The following is a 15,109-nucleotide window of genomic DNA, read 5'->3' on the forward strand; positions in this document are numbered from 1 at the left end:
AGAAAAAAAATTATGATAAACATTATTTTAAAAACCCTCAAAGTGTGGGACAACCAGACATGTACATCCTGAGATGAAACTGGAAATCCAGGGGTGCACTTTAAATGACACCATAAAGTTACAATAAACCAATTCAGAACGTGACACAATAAAATGTATTATTTATTCCACAAATAAAGGGCATTTTAAAAATTTGTGTGGTGGTGATGGGAGAACTGTCATAGAGAAACTCAAGAGACAAACGTACCAAATGTAATCCATGGATCTTGTTCAGCTCCTGGTTGTATAACTGACTGCAAAAAGACAGTTTGGGGACACAGGGAAAATTGAAGTCCAACTGGTTATTAGGTGATTGAGGTATCATTTTGTTTGATACAATTATGATATTGGGGGTGGGGGAGGTGGGATGGAGGGTTGATGATGTCTTTCAGACCTAATCAGGGTAATTTCATGGTGTACTTTGGGAGCTCCCTGCAGCTCTGCCATTTGTGGAGAGGCCTGCAAGGGGCTGGGCAGGTGGAAAGGAATCCACCAGAGAAACCAGGAAGAGAAGCTGGGAGAGGTGTGGGATGCAGGATCCAAGAATGTGATTTCCAATGTGAGAAAGCCTCCCCTATATGTAGGGACCACCAAGGGCTGTCCCACTCAGCCAGCTCCTGAGATGGGCAAATGGGAGATACTATCACAGGACCAGGCATCGGGGATTCTGACTATCACCCCTTTACCCCAGTGCTGAGAGCTTAAGGAGAACTGACATATTTATAATATCAAGTCTTCCACTCCAAGTACATGGTATATCTTTTCATTTACTTAGACTTTCTTTAATGTCTTCCAATAAAGCTTTATCATTTTCTTCCACAAAGGGCTTGCACATCTATTGTTAGATTTATTCCTAAGTATTTTATATTTTTGTTGCTGTTCCAAATGGTGTATTCATTAAAATTTTACTGAGGTATTCAGAAAGTGCACAAATCAAGGACACTGCTTAATTTTTACATATGTGTATACTCATGTAAACAAATAGTATATTATTTAAAGTTACATTTTCTAACAGATAGTTGTTGATGATAGAAGTGCAATTGATTTTGTATATTGATTTTTTTCTATATTGATTTTGTACAAAGCAACCTTGCTAAACTCACTTATCAGTTCTATCTGAATTCTTTTGGGGTTGTACATATGCAATAATTTCATTTACATACACTGACATTCTTGTTTCTTTCCAATAATTATACTTTGTTGTTGTTTACTGGACTGGCTAAGACTTCCGTTATTGTATTGACTAGGACTATTGAGAGGAGGCATCCTTGTCTTTTTCCTCATCTTAAGAGAAATGCTTCCAATATCTCACCATTGTGGTGATGCTTAGTGTAGAATTTTTGTAGATGTCCTTTATCAGGTTATGAAGGCTTTTTTTTTTTTTTCCTTTCTTTAATATAAATGGATGTTGAATAATTTAAGTGTTTTTTTTCTGTATCAATTGAGATGAATAAAAATTTTCCCCTTGAATCTGTTAACAGGTCCATATTTCTCCTCCACTGACATTTGTTTTTTAACTTTGATAATGGTGTCTTTTGCTATACATTTCTTCTCAGTTTCCTTTTTCAGCTCTCCTTTTTATCGGTAGGTTTTCCTTCTTACCTCTCTCTCTTTTATGTATTCCTTTTGGTATTGGTCTTCTCCAGGTTTCTCATTTACTCCTCTTCTCACTCTCTTACCTCATGCTCCTGCTTTTTGTAGGTTTCCTAGGATATCACAGGTAGGGTGCTGACGACAGGGTTTTCAGACAGTTTAAGTGTCGTCCCACAGTCTGCTTTCTCTCTACAGGCATGTTTGAATCTGAGTTACAGCCCTGGATTAGAAGACAGGCAGCTTGGGTTCCAGTTCTGTCAGCCTCCAACTGTGCACCAAGACCCTGATCAGATCCCTTAGTTCCTTGTCTTTCAGTCTCATAAATAAAACCTGTTCTGCCTACCCCCGTGATTGGTTGGAAGCACAGGTGAATAAATGTCATAAAACCACTAGCAAACTAGCATATTATTCACACCAAGAGGTTGTTGTTTTTCTTATTAAGATTGTTAGAGGCAGATTCTGGAAAGATGGAGGCATAAACAGATCACTGTTCTGATCCTCCCCCACAAATACAATGAGAAATACAACAAGGAAACAGTGCTGGCTTTGAGGGACCCTGAATTGGGGATCAGAGGACAGCAGCAAGGATCTGCAGACAGGCAAGAATTAATGAATCAGTGACTAAGATACGGTAGAAAAATCACTTATCCCACCATCCCTGCCCCTTCTCCCAGACACGTGGGCCACCAGTTGCTGTGAACTAGGGAAGCAGCCCCAGTAAAAAGCCTGCTTCTCTAACTACCACATCCCCTGCCTATACAAAGAGACAGGACCCCAAGCTTCTGCTCTAATATCAACAGGTAGACTTCTCCAGGGTTCCATTCAGAGTATGCCAGCACCTCCCCAACCCAGACACTGTCTGCTGCAAGGCTGCTGCAAATTACTACAGAAGGCCCCTCCTGTAATGGAGTCTGTTCCCATAGTCAACATGCTACCTGCCTCCCTGCGCACGTCATAGCTCAGGCCTCTGTAACCAACAGGACAGACCTCCCTGGTGGTCTGTTTGGGTCTGTATGCTCCGCCTTCCAGTCAGAGCTGAGGACTGCTGACTGAGGCTGCTGTGTGCTAGGAAGCAGGCATCTTGAGTGGCGGCTACACCCACAGCAAACACTACGGGGGGTGGCGTCTGAGAACAACATGACAGACCACCCCAGGGGTCCATTTGGAGCTTGACAGCCCCTCCCCACCAGGTAACTGTTGGCTGTTAGACTGATATGAACTCCTACAGAAGACTGCTTACAGTAGAGCCTGGAGGTGGGTCACCTAAGTGGAGACTGTTCCCCCAACCAGCACAGGGCCACTAGGGATCAGAAACCAACAAGACAAATCTCTTGGAGGTCCTTCTGGGGAGTTCCAGGAACTCCTCCTCCTGAAACGGAGGAAAGTCTGCCTGTGCTTCCCTGAATACTGGCACAAATATAAGCAGCCCCCACAGAACAGGAAAGGAAGACTTGGGAAAAACCAGAGGGCAACACCCAGCCTTGAAGGGGCTCAACGAGTGTGGGTTTTCCAACTGAAAACATGGTTGCAGAAACAGAGAAGGAAGGGAGTAATAACTAGAGAGACAGGACTGTACCCCTGATGGACAGATTAATTAGTGTATGAAATCTCACATGAGTGGCGGTGCCTGCTGGTGGAAAGACAGACCACAGCGTGTTATCTGGTGTGTTTGGGAGATACTGAAAATTGAAAACTGAGATCTGGAACTTTCAAATCCTAATTAAACTAAGGAGGGAGAAGGAGCTATCACAGAGAGGGAGAGGAGATGGTACGTAAATGCTAAAGACTCTGCCTGCCTAAGAGTTTTATGAAGAAAGCACTATAGGCAAAAAGACCAAATACTGGAGAGAACTTAGAAAGTTAACACCCCTGAAATTCCAATGCCCCAGCCAAAAAATGACAAGACACACAAAGAAAAGAGAAACAATGCCCCATCCAAATGAACATGATGAAGGGAGTGAAAGCGCATCTATGGGAGACAAAATAATGAAAAGAATGGAAGAATATAATACAACAATGTTAAACATAATTAAACAGTTAAGGGAAAATGGACAGAGATCTAAAAATAAGGAAAACAATGCAAGAACAAAATGAGGGTCTAAAAAAAAAGAGATAAAGAGAAACCACAACAGAAAATATTTCAACTCAAAGGGACAAGAACTGAAATGAGAAGCACAATGGAAGGATTTAACAACAGATTTAATCAGGCAGAAGAATCAGTGAATTAGAGGATAAGATAGTCAAAATTACAGAGGCTGAAGAGCAACAAGAACGAAGGCTTAAGAATGCTGAGTATAGTTTAATAGAATTATGGGACGACAACAAGTGACCTAATATACACATCATGGGAATTTCAGAAGGAGATGAGAAAGGGGCAGAATATATGAAAAAATAATGACAGAAAATTTCCTAAGACTGATGTAGGACATGAATCTACAAATCAAAGAATTCCAAAGAACCCCAAGCAGGATAAACTCAAAGAGATCTATATCAAGACAGATCATAGTTAGGCTCTCAAAAAGTAAGGATAAAGACAGAATCCTGAAAGCAGTGAAAGAGCATCAGGCTGGAGGCTTCTCCTGACTCATGTAGCTACACAGGCTGACGAACCCAAGATCAGAAGGTCAGGTAGCAGGCTGCTGGCTCATGGGCTGTGGAGGCTGACAAATCCAAAATCAGCAGGTAAGATGGCAGGCTGCTGGCTGACAGGCTGCAGAGGCCAATGAATCCCAAGATCAGCAGGCAATACAGCAGGCCACTGGTTCAAGTCCCAAGAACCAGAGGTCAGATGATGATGAGCCGGATGTGGGATCCAGAGCAAGCAAAAGCCAGTGAGCTTTGCCAGGACATACATATATATCAGATGCAGGCCACACCCCTGAGGAAATGCCCCTTACATCTGATTGGCTGATCACATCTGATCACATCACGGAGGTGATTACCTTATATCACAAAAAGGAGGATAACTACATCATTACATAACTGTGAAACTACATTATTACATAACTGGCAAACCACTGAGAATCATGGCCTAGCCAAGTTGACTCACAACCTTAACCATCACAGCAATGGAATGATATGTTTAAAATGCTGAAAGAAAAAAACTGTCAGGCAAGAATACTATACCCAGTGAAACTGTCCTTTAAGAATGAATGTGAAATTAAAACATTCCCAGGCAAACAGCTGAGAGAGTTCATACCCACCAAACTGGCCCTACAAAAAATACTTATGAGCGTTCTACTGATGGAAGGGAAAAGATACTAGAAAGTAATTCAAAGTCATACATAAAAACAAAGATCCCTAATTGCATGGACAAGTGTAAGGGCTAGTATTAAGGTATTCATGCTTAATAATTCTAATTGTTTTGTCCTTTAAGCTTTTTAACAACAAATGTATAAAAAGCAAGGATAAAATGATGTTACCAAGCACGTGAAATATAAAGACATAATTAGTGGCAACGGTAACAAAATGGAGGGGGGGGAGAGAATGTTATAAGTATAGAATTTCTTACGTTACTGAATTTAAGTTGGTACCAACTTACCCTAGGATGTTATAAATACAAGCTAATATTCATAGTAACCACTAAGAAAACATCTAAAAAACATACACAAAAGGAAAGCAGAAGGGAACCAAAATGCCTCACTACAATAAACCAACAAAAGACAAAAGCAAGCAGTAACAAAGGACAAAGAAGGCTTAAGACACACAAAAAACAAAATGGCAGAAGTAAGTCATTTCTTATTGGTAATTACAGTGAATGTAAATGAATTATGCTCCAATCAAAAGGTAAAGAGTGGTAGAATGGATAAAAATACATGATCCAACAATATGCTGTTTACAAGAGCCACACTTTAGATGCAAAGACACAAATAGGTGGAAAGTGAAAAGATGGAAAAAATATTCCATGTAAATAACAACCAAAAGAGAGCTGGGGTGGCAAGCTTAATATCAGACAAAGTACACTTTAAGACAAAGTCTGTTAGAAGAGATAAAGATGGACACTATATAGTGATAAGAGGGTTAATTCATCAAGATATAACAATCATAAATATATATACACCCAACACTGGAGCAAATAAATATATAAAACAAACTCTGATAGAATTGAAGAGAGAAATAGATAGCAATACAATTAATAGTTGGAGACTTCAATATACCACATTCAATACTGGACAGAACATCTACAAAGAAGATCAACAAGGAAACAGAGGACCTGAATGACACTATAAACCAACTAAACTTAACAAACATATATAGAACATTCCACTCAACAAGAGCACAATATACATGCTACTCCAGTGCACATGGATCATTTGCAAGGATAGACCGCATGTTAGGTCACAAAGCAAGTCTCGATAAGTTTAAAAAAATACAAATCATACAAAGTATTTTCTCTGACCACAAAGAAGCAAAGCTAGAAATCAATAACAGAAAAAAACAAACAAACTGGAAAATACACAAACATATGTAAATTAAACAAGATAATATTAAACTACCAATGAGTCAAGGAAGAAATCAAAAGAAAAATCATAAATTTCTTAAGAGTCAAGTGAAAATGAAAGCACAGCATATCAAAATTTATGGGACTCAGCAAAGGCAGTACTCAGAGGAAAACTTATAGCAATAAATGCCTAAAAAACAAAGAAGGAAAATCTCAAATCAAAAGCCTAACTAGACAACTTCAGGAACTAGAAAGAGAAACACAAACTAAGCCTAAACCTACCAGAAGACAGTAGATAATACAGATCAGAGCAGAAATAAATAAAATTGAAAACAGAAAAACAACAGAGAAAATCAATAAAACCAGAAGTTAGTTCTTTGAAAAGATCAATAAAACTGACAAACCTTTAGCTGGACTGACAAGAAGGGAAAAGATGCAAATAATCAAAATAAAAAATCAGAGAGAGGAATTAAAACCGATTTGATAGAAAGAGAATTAGAATATTATGAACAACTGTATGGCAATAAACACATTTCATCATAACCTAGACGAGATGGACAAATTCTTAGAAGCACATAACCTACCCAAACTGACTCAAGAGGAAATAGAAAGTTTCAATAGACCCATAACAAGTGAAGAGATTGAATCAGTGATCAAAAACCTCCCAACAAAAAACAGTCCTGGACCAGATGGTTTCAAGGGGAAATTATACCAAACATTTAGAGAAGAGTTGACACCAATCCTGTTTAATCTCTTCCAAAAGATAGAGAAGGAAGGAATGCTCTCTAACTTAATTCCATGAAGCAAACATAATCCTGATATCCAAAGCCACAAGAAAAGAAAACTATAGGCCAATATCTCTTAGAAATATAGATGCAAAAATCTTCAACAAAATACTAGTGAACAGAACCCAATACCATTAAAAGAGTCATATACCATGAACAAATGGGACTTATTCCAGGAATGCAGGGATGGCTCAACATTTGTGTCCAGGCATGGACCAGTAATGTAAAATCTGCCTCCAAAAATGAAGGGTGCCAACAGTTGGTCTGATTGGTAGCTCTAGCAAAAGCCTGTATCATAGGGGTCCATGGATGAAGGGCCTGTCCATCACTGTGAGATCATCTGGGAAGAAAAAGAGACAACATTAACGATTTCCCCCTTCCCTCCCCTATCTCCCATGGGCCTTGATGTATAACCACCTAGGCTGAGTGTCCTATTCTTGAGGCAGTGACCTCCATGGGAACCCAGATCTTTTGTCAGGAACAGCTGTATACAAAAGAAACACACTTTATAGAATAGACAGTTTGATCAAACACACAGTACAAATAAGAAGTGCCCCTGCAGGGAACTGCTGCACTGAGACCCCAGACTGCTTGCCTGAGATGTATAGTTCAGGCTGAGGTTGTCTTGTCCCCTCCCATCAGCCGTTTAGGACTGTCCATTGAAGTGCTCAATCGCCCCTATGGTTTAGGGGTGATACAGAGCATGAAGAGTTCATTCAAGATCCAGTGGAAACCTCTGTATAGGATAAGAAGCCCCAATATGATTTACCTGCTGAAAACGCCCTGGCCTCTTGGCTCAGGAATCTGTCCCTGGGCAGATTTTAGCCTTGGCCGGGGTCTCGTAGGCAAGTCAGCTTTTCTGTGCTGTTTGGCATTTTCTGATGACAGTGGCAGTCCATGCCTGTAGGCCCAGTCTAGGATGGTGTGTGAATCTCCATGGGCCATCCTCTCTTAAATCCAGGAGGTGGTTAGTTACACATCTCTTTGCTCTGGAACAGAGGATGCTTCAGCCTCTGCAGTCAGTTGGCAGGGCAGTCTGCTCGCTGGTTGTTTTCCCCTTTCAGCATAGGGGCCTTTATGGTGACCATGCACACAAGTAAAAGCTTACCAGGAGCAGAACTGACTTTTTTTTTTTTTTGGTCCAGACCAGATGTCTCACCCCGCAAAGGGACTTGCTTTCTATGTCAGTCTGGTGGTTGTCAGTGGCCAGACTGAATGACCAGGCTACTAGCTATAGCCCATGTCACAGTTTCCACGTACCCCACTAAAAATGGCCCTAATGGCAGCAGTTCTTGTCAGTGCTTGGAGGCAAAAGTTTACAAAGGTGTACATTAATACATCAACATCATTAATACATACAATAAGTGTTTGTAGGGGCCTTGAGGGGACTTATCCATAGTCAGGCTTGGGCAAGGATCTCAATGATGGTAACCTCAGACCCAAAAGTTTTCTTCATTTTGGGTGCCAGGTGTTATAGAGATCACAGTCATACAATTCAAGACACAATTCTTTTCATTTCCTCATCAAACTTTAATTGTAACATAAGGCCTCTGGTCCTCTCTGGTGACAGAGGGACCTAGTATTAATCCTTAGTCTTAATTATTTCTGAAAATCAGAAGATCTGGGTAAAGCTGACAGAACCCTCAGTCATTGGTGGAGCCAGGCTTCCACCATACCAAGTGCAAGCCTCATGGAAAAATGGCGTGGAGGTAGTATCTAACTTCCTCTAATGTCACAAGAGGGAAGAAGAATTAAGATTAACAGCCTAAGGCTGATTCCTATGAGGCAGAGGTCAGACATGCCTCCTCCCTCTAACATCTTTACCAGTTCGGACACCAACAGCCCCTCCCACCTCACTCTCTACTTCTCTGCTGGGTTTGAAAATTCATTGCAATGGCCACCCAGAATTCACAGACAATACAATTATGGGGTTTATTAGGGAAGTAACAGGTTACAATTCAGGTTCAGGAACACTCAGGATACAGTTCTTCCACCAGGACAGCCTCTTCTCAGCCATGCTCACAGGCACACCTCTCTCTGGCCCTAGGCCTCTGCCCTGCTCAGGCAAGTGTTACAAAGCTCTTTTAGCTCTGCCGATAAGTCCCTCAAGGCACCCCACTCTGCCAGTAGGCCTCGGCCTGAAGGCCCTCAGCTCTAGCTCCGTGGGTCAGCAAACCTACCTCCACCAAGTACCCAACAGGCACCCTACTCCTCCAGCAAGCCTCCTGCCCAAAGGCACTCAGTTTTCTTGCTCTGTGGGCCAGGAATCCCACTATGCTGTCTCCTGCCTATCTCTCCTACTGCTGTTTCTCTGCCACTGCTTCTCGTTGTCTTCAGTGTTACAGCTCTCTCTCTCCGCCTCCTGGTGCCAGGAGCCTCTCAACACAGGGATCCCAGGTCCAAAGGACATGCTTCACTCCTGGCTGTTCTTCCTTGGTGGTGGTGAGATCCTTTCCTTCACACCTCTGGAATGGCTCATTTCAAGCCCAGCAGGATGGCAAAACTGACCAATCCCCTTGGTGAGCCACAATTACCCTATTTGCACAGTCCCACCCAGTCCCCACCATATGGAGGTCGCTGGCCAACCTGGCATTTCCCCCACAGAGAAGTATACAGGCAAGATCATCCTCCCAGTCACTTGAGTGGGAGTTTCAAGACCATGGCAAGAAAGGTCCCACAAAAGCAATCCATTGCACTGCACATGGGTTCAGCCCAGTTGCCTGGTAACCTGGAGGAGGGCGCTCATATTTTAGTTTTCCCCCTATGATTGCAGCTGTAACTATGTTGCTGCTCAGTTATCAGAGAATTCCAGAGAGGATCTCTAAGGTCTCTACAAGGCCACTCAACACAAGCTATTGTGAAGGGCTTTTTACTCCTTTTTTTTCCCCTGCTGTTTTAACTCTGGGTATTACAGGATATTCTCACACCAGGGACCTGATTAGCTTCTCCAACTATCTCTGGTCTCATTGTTGGAGGGCTTCGAGCAATGGCTATGGGATTGTTCCCCTAGCCCTTGAATCCCCCGCCTTTACAAACCTGCAGGCACACGTGTCTAGCTGCTTATCCTGATCGCGGATGCAGCTGCTCAATACATCAGTCGTGGCTGCACACAACTGCCACACATCTTTTTTTAACGGTAACTCTTCCTGCAACACTCTTATGTATGCTGCAGCAGCTAGCTGGGCTTCAGTGGCCAGCTGAACAGCCCAGAGTAGCAGCCAATTCACAGCTGCTACTGCTCTCCTAGCTTTCTTCCCACATTTATGAAGGTGCACATCTGCACACAACATGGCTATGCCACTTAGCATTTTTGGGCTATCCTCATACTCCCACAGTGGTCCACATGCAGAAAAGCATATGGGCCAGACTTCCCCACATGGAGGTCACTGGCCAACCTGAAATTTACCCCACAGAGAAGCATACGGGCCAGACCTCCCCACATAGAGGTCACTGGCCAACCTAGGATTTCCCCTACAGAGAAGCATACGGGCCAGCCACCCTACACAGAGGTCACTGGTCAACCTGGGATTTCCCTCACAGAGACCTCACTCCCACTCACCATTTCCTTGGTCTCCTGGCTGGCTCGCCAAGTGTCTAAGCACAGACCAGTAATGTGAAATTTGCCTCTAAAAATGGAGGGTGCCAAGAGACGGGAGAAAGAGGTGGGCAACTCCAGTGCGGCAGCAAAGGAGTTTATTAGGGAGACTTACAGAGGAGACAAGTCCTGAACAGCTGCAAGACCAAAGTAGAACTCCACGCCCCTCAGTGGGAGGGCAGAGGTTTTATAGTAGTGGTGGACAATAGTGGCTACAAGCCAGGGGCTTACAAAAGAATGACTCAGCAAATGGTAGTGAACTAGTGGATCACATGAAGGTGCTCATGTTCAACCTCACAAAGCCTGTTTCCCTTTCAGTCCACCTTTCGAGGCTGGCTCCTAAAATCTGGCACGTTCCCCCTCCCATGCTGCAGCACGATAAGACTCCATTCCCTCCCCACCGAGAACAGATATAGAAATGGGGTTGGCCAGGTGCCACGAGGTCCCCGCGCATGTGCAAGAGACAGAGAAAGTTACTGTGTACCCACAGCAGAGGGAAAGCTTCTCTGATAAGGAGAAGGAACAGGGAGAGAGAAGGTGACCCAATTTCCAGCCTCTTTATCAGCGAATGCTCTGAGCCCAAAGTCTTTACTTAGGAAGCCTGGATAGGAGGCATAGAGGCAGACCATTCCCCCAAAAATTAGAAAATCAATCAGTGTAATACACCACATCAATAGAACAAAGGAAAAAGAACCACATAAGCACCTCTGCCCGTTGCCACTGAGTCAATTCTGACTCATAGTGACCCTACAGGACACAGTAGAACTGCCCAATGGGTTTCCAAGGCTGTAATTTTTATGGGATCAGATTGCCACATCTTTTTCCCATGGGGTGGCTGGTGGGTTTGAACTGCCCACCTTTCAGTTAGCAGCTGAGCGCTTAACTACTGTGCCACCAGGGCACCTTTGATCATCTCCCATTGTTGATGAAAACCCTCAAGAATATTAGAATAGAAGGTAAATTGTTCAATACGATTCAGGGCATATATGAAAAGCCAAGAGCCAACATTATACATAATGGAGGAAGACTGGGAGCTTTCCCCTAGAAATTGGGAACAAGGCAAGGGTGCCTGTTCTCACTACTTCTATTCAATATTGTATTAGAAGTCCTAGCCAGAGCAATAAGACAAGAAAAAGAAATAAAAGGTATCCAGACTAGAAAAGAAGAAGTAAAATTATGTCTATTCACAGATGATATGATCCTATATATAGAAAATCCCAAAGAGTCAGCAAGAAAACTTCTAGAGCTAATAGAATTTAGCAAAGTTGCAGAGTACAAAAGTCAGCTGGGTTTCTATACACCAGCAATGAGAAAGCTGAAAGGGAAATTAGGGAAACAATTCCACTTATAATAGCATCCATAAGAATAAAATACCCAGAAATAAATCTAACCAGGGATGTGAAGGACTTATACAATGAAAATTATAAAACATTGCTGAAAGAGAATAAAGAACACTTAAATAAATGAGAAAGATGTTGCATGTTCATAGATTAGAAGACTTGATATTGTTAAGATGTCAATAACTACCTAAATTGATCTATAGACTCAATGCAATCCTGATCAAATTTCCAACAGCCTTCTTTACAGAAACAGAAAAATCAATCCTCAACTTCATATGGAATGGCAAGATGCCCTGAATAGCTAAAGCAATGATGAAGGAGAAGAACAAAGTAGGAGGACTCACACTTCCTGATTTTAAACATATTATACAGCTACGGTAACCAAAACAGCCTGATACTGGTATAACAACAGACACATAGACCAGTGGAATAGAATTGAGCATCCAGAAATAAACCCACACATCTATGGGCAATTGATTTTTGACAAGGGTGCTAAGTTCATTTGATGGGGAAATAAATGGTGTTAGGAAAACTGGATTTCCACACGTAGAAAAATGAAACAGGATCCATGCCTCACAGTATACACAAAAACAAATAAAAAATGGACTAAGGACCTATATGTACAAACTAAAACCATAAAATTCTTAGAAGGAAATGCAGGGGAAATGCTGTCTGGCCTAGCTTTTAACAATGGATTGTCTAATATAATAACAAGAGCACAAACAGCAAAAGACAAAATAAATAAATGGAACCTCATAAAAATTAAAAACTTTTGTTTATCAAAACTTTACCAAACAACAGCATGCCTTGTATCAAAGGCCTCTGGGTGACAGAAACAGTTCGAACGCAATAGTTAGCCAACTACTAACCTAAAAGTTGGGGTTTGAACTCACCCAGTGGTACCATGGAAGAAAAGCCCAGCGATCAGCTTCCATAAAGACTGTAGCTAAGAAAATCCTATGAGGCAGTTGTACTCTGTAACGCATGGGACTGCCATGAGTTAGAATCGACTCAACGGCAACGGACAATGGAATGCCTTATATCACAGGGTGGAAATCTGACCTACTGCATGTTTTTTGTAAATAAACTTCTATTGGAACACACACACACACACACACACACACACAGAATCCAATCTGGACTTTGGACTTGGAGAGCAAGGGCTTTCCTCTATCCAGTCACTATGGCAGGGAAAGATGGAGGAAGGACACTGGTTTTTAAATGCCTAAAAGTGAAACATAAAAAAAAGAAAGAAAGACTTTACCAAAAAAGTGGAAAGACAAGCTACCAATGGGGAGAATATCTTTGGAAACCATATATCCGATAAGAATCTAATAACAAAAAAATTTGTAAAACTTCAAAAACTTAACAACAAAAAGACACATAACCCAATCATAAAATGGGCAAAGGACTTGAATAGACATTTCACCAAAGAGGACATTCAAATGGCCACCAAATATATGAAAAGATTCTCACCATCATTAGCCATCAGAGAGATGCAAATAAAAACCACAACGAGATACCATTTCACTCACATTAGGATGGCTAAGATATTAAAATTAAAAAAAACAGAAAGTAACAAATACTGGCGAGGATGTGGGAAAACTGGAACCCTTATCCATTGCTGGTGGGAATGCAGTATAATACAACCATTGTGGAAAAGAGTGTGGAAGTTCCTCAAACACTAAAAATTGAACTACCATATAACCCAGCAATTTCAGGTACAGCAAAACCTGTGAAAGCCAGAACTCAGGTAAGGAGGAAACCTGTCAAACAAGGAAAACTATTTTCCACTAATAGAGAAAAGTGGTAAGACTGCACCCTGTCAAAGGTGGAAAACTTGCAAGACCCAGAAAAACAAGGCAGTCCCGTTGAGTTTCACCTGTCCCAGATTTTATTATATATACCCAAAAGACTTAACAGCAGAGACTCAGATGCTTGTACATCAGTGTTCATTGCAGCACTATTCACAATAGCTGAAAGGTGGCAACAACCTAAATGACCATCAACAGATGAATGGATAAACAAAATGTGGTACATACATATTGTGGAATACTACTCAGCCAGTAGGAAAATGAAGTCCTGATACATGCTACAATATGGTTGGAGCTTGAAGACACTATGCTGAGTGAAATAAGTGAATCATAAAAGGGCAATATTGTATGACTTCACTTGTATAAAACCTCTTGGCTTCTTCTAACCATGGCCTCCTCTTACCTGAGACCAGAAGAACTAGATGGTTCCCAGCTACCACTACTGACTATTCTGACCAGGGACACAATAGAAGGTCCCAGATAGAATGAGAGAAAAATGTAGAATAAAATTCAAATTCCTAAAAAGGGCCAGACTTACTGGACCGATACAGACTAGACGAACCCCCAAGATGATTGTCCCAAGATACCCTTTGAACTTGGAACTCAAGCTACTCTTGGAGGACACCTTTCAGCCAAATAATAGATTGCCTTATAAAACAAACCGTATCACCTGTGAGTAATGCACTCCCTTAAACAATCAAGTGTATGAGACCAAGCGGTCAATATTTACCCAAAAGCAAAGATGAGATGGCAAGGAAGGGAAGGGAAGCTAAATCAATGTAAACAGAACAAACAGAATGGAAATAATGAGAATGTTGACAGATTGTGAAAATTGTAACCAATATTACGGAACAATCTGTATAAAAATTGTTAACTGGGAACCCAATTTGCTGCGTAAACTTTCACTTAAAACAATTTTTTTTTTAAAAGACAAGTACAGGCAAATGTATAGAGACCAAAATTTATTAGTGGTTATAGCAGCCCTGGTGGTGGACTGGTTAAGAGCTCGGCTACTAACCAAAAGGTCAGCAGTTCAAGTCTACCAGCGGCTCCTTGGAAACCCTACAGGGCAGTTCTACTCTGTCCTATAGGGTCACTATGAGTTGAAATTGACTCGATGCCAAAAGTGTGGTTTTTTTGGTTTTATCAGAGGCAGGAAGGAGGGGAGAAGGGGAGGTTATTGCTTATGGAGTACCTAAGTTCGGTTTACGATGATGGAAAAACTGCATTAAGGGTAGGGCTGCACAGCCAATTAATGTATTTGCTGTCAATAAGTCATACACCTGTAAAAAGTTGAAGTGGCAAAAGTTGTATGACAGCTGTATCTACAACAACAACAAAAGAGTAGCTGCTGAGGCTGCTTATGTACAGCCAAACACCATATGGGATTTGGTTCCTTGGTTTGGATGTTTACAATCAGTTTCATGGGATATCCCAGTTAATTGGCTTAATATCTTATTTAGTGCTTCTGTTCTACCTCCATCTAGTTCATTGTGTAGTGC

At 41.6% G+C, this 15,109-nt stretch overlaps 1 long non-coding RNA gene across 1 annotated transcript; it reads right to left on the reverse strand.

Moving 5' to 3' along the window:
- Positions 1-276: 276 nt before the first annotated feature.
- On the reverse strand, positions 277-7,155 carry LOC111819071 (uncharacterized). The gene is made up of 3 exons (XR_002822867.1): positions 7,010-7,155; positions 1,642-1,852; positions 277-293 (listed from the first exon to the last, which is right to left on the reverse strand). It is a non-coding gene; the product is annotated as an uncharacterized LOC111819071 (long non-coding RNA).
- Positions 7,156-15,109: the final 7,954 nt, after the last annotated feature.

Source organism: Trichechus manatus, unplaced genomic scaffold, assembly GCF_000243295.1.
Source record: "Trichechus manatus latirostris isolate Lorelei unplaced genomic scaffold, TriManLat1.0 scaffold00261, whole genome shotgun sequence".
Classification (NCBI taxonomy): Eukaryota; Metazoa; Chordata; class Mammalia; order Sirenia; family Trichechidae; genus Trichechus; species Trichechus manatus.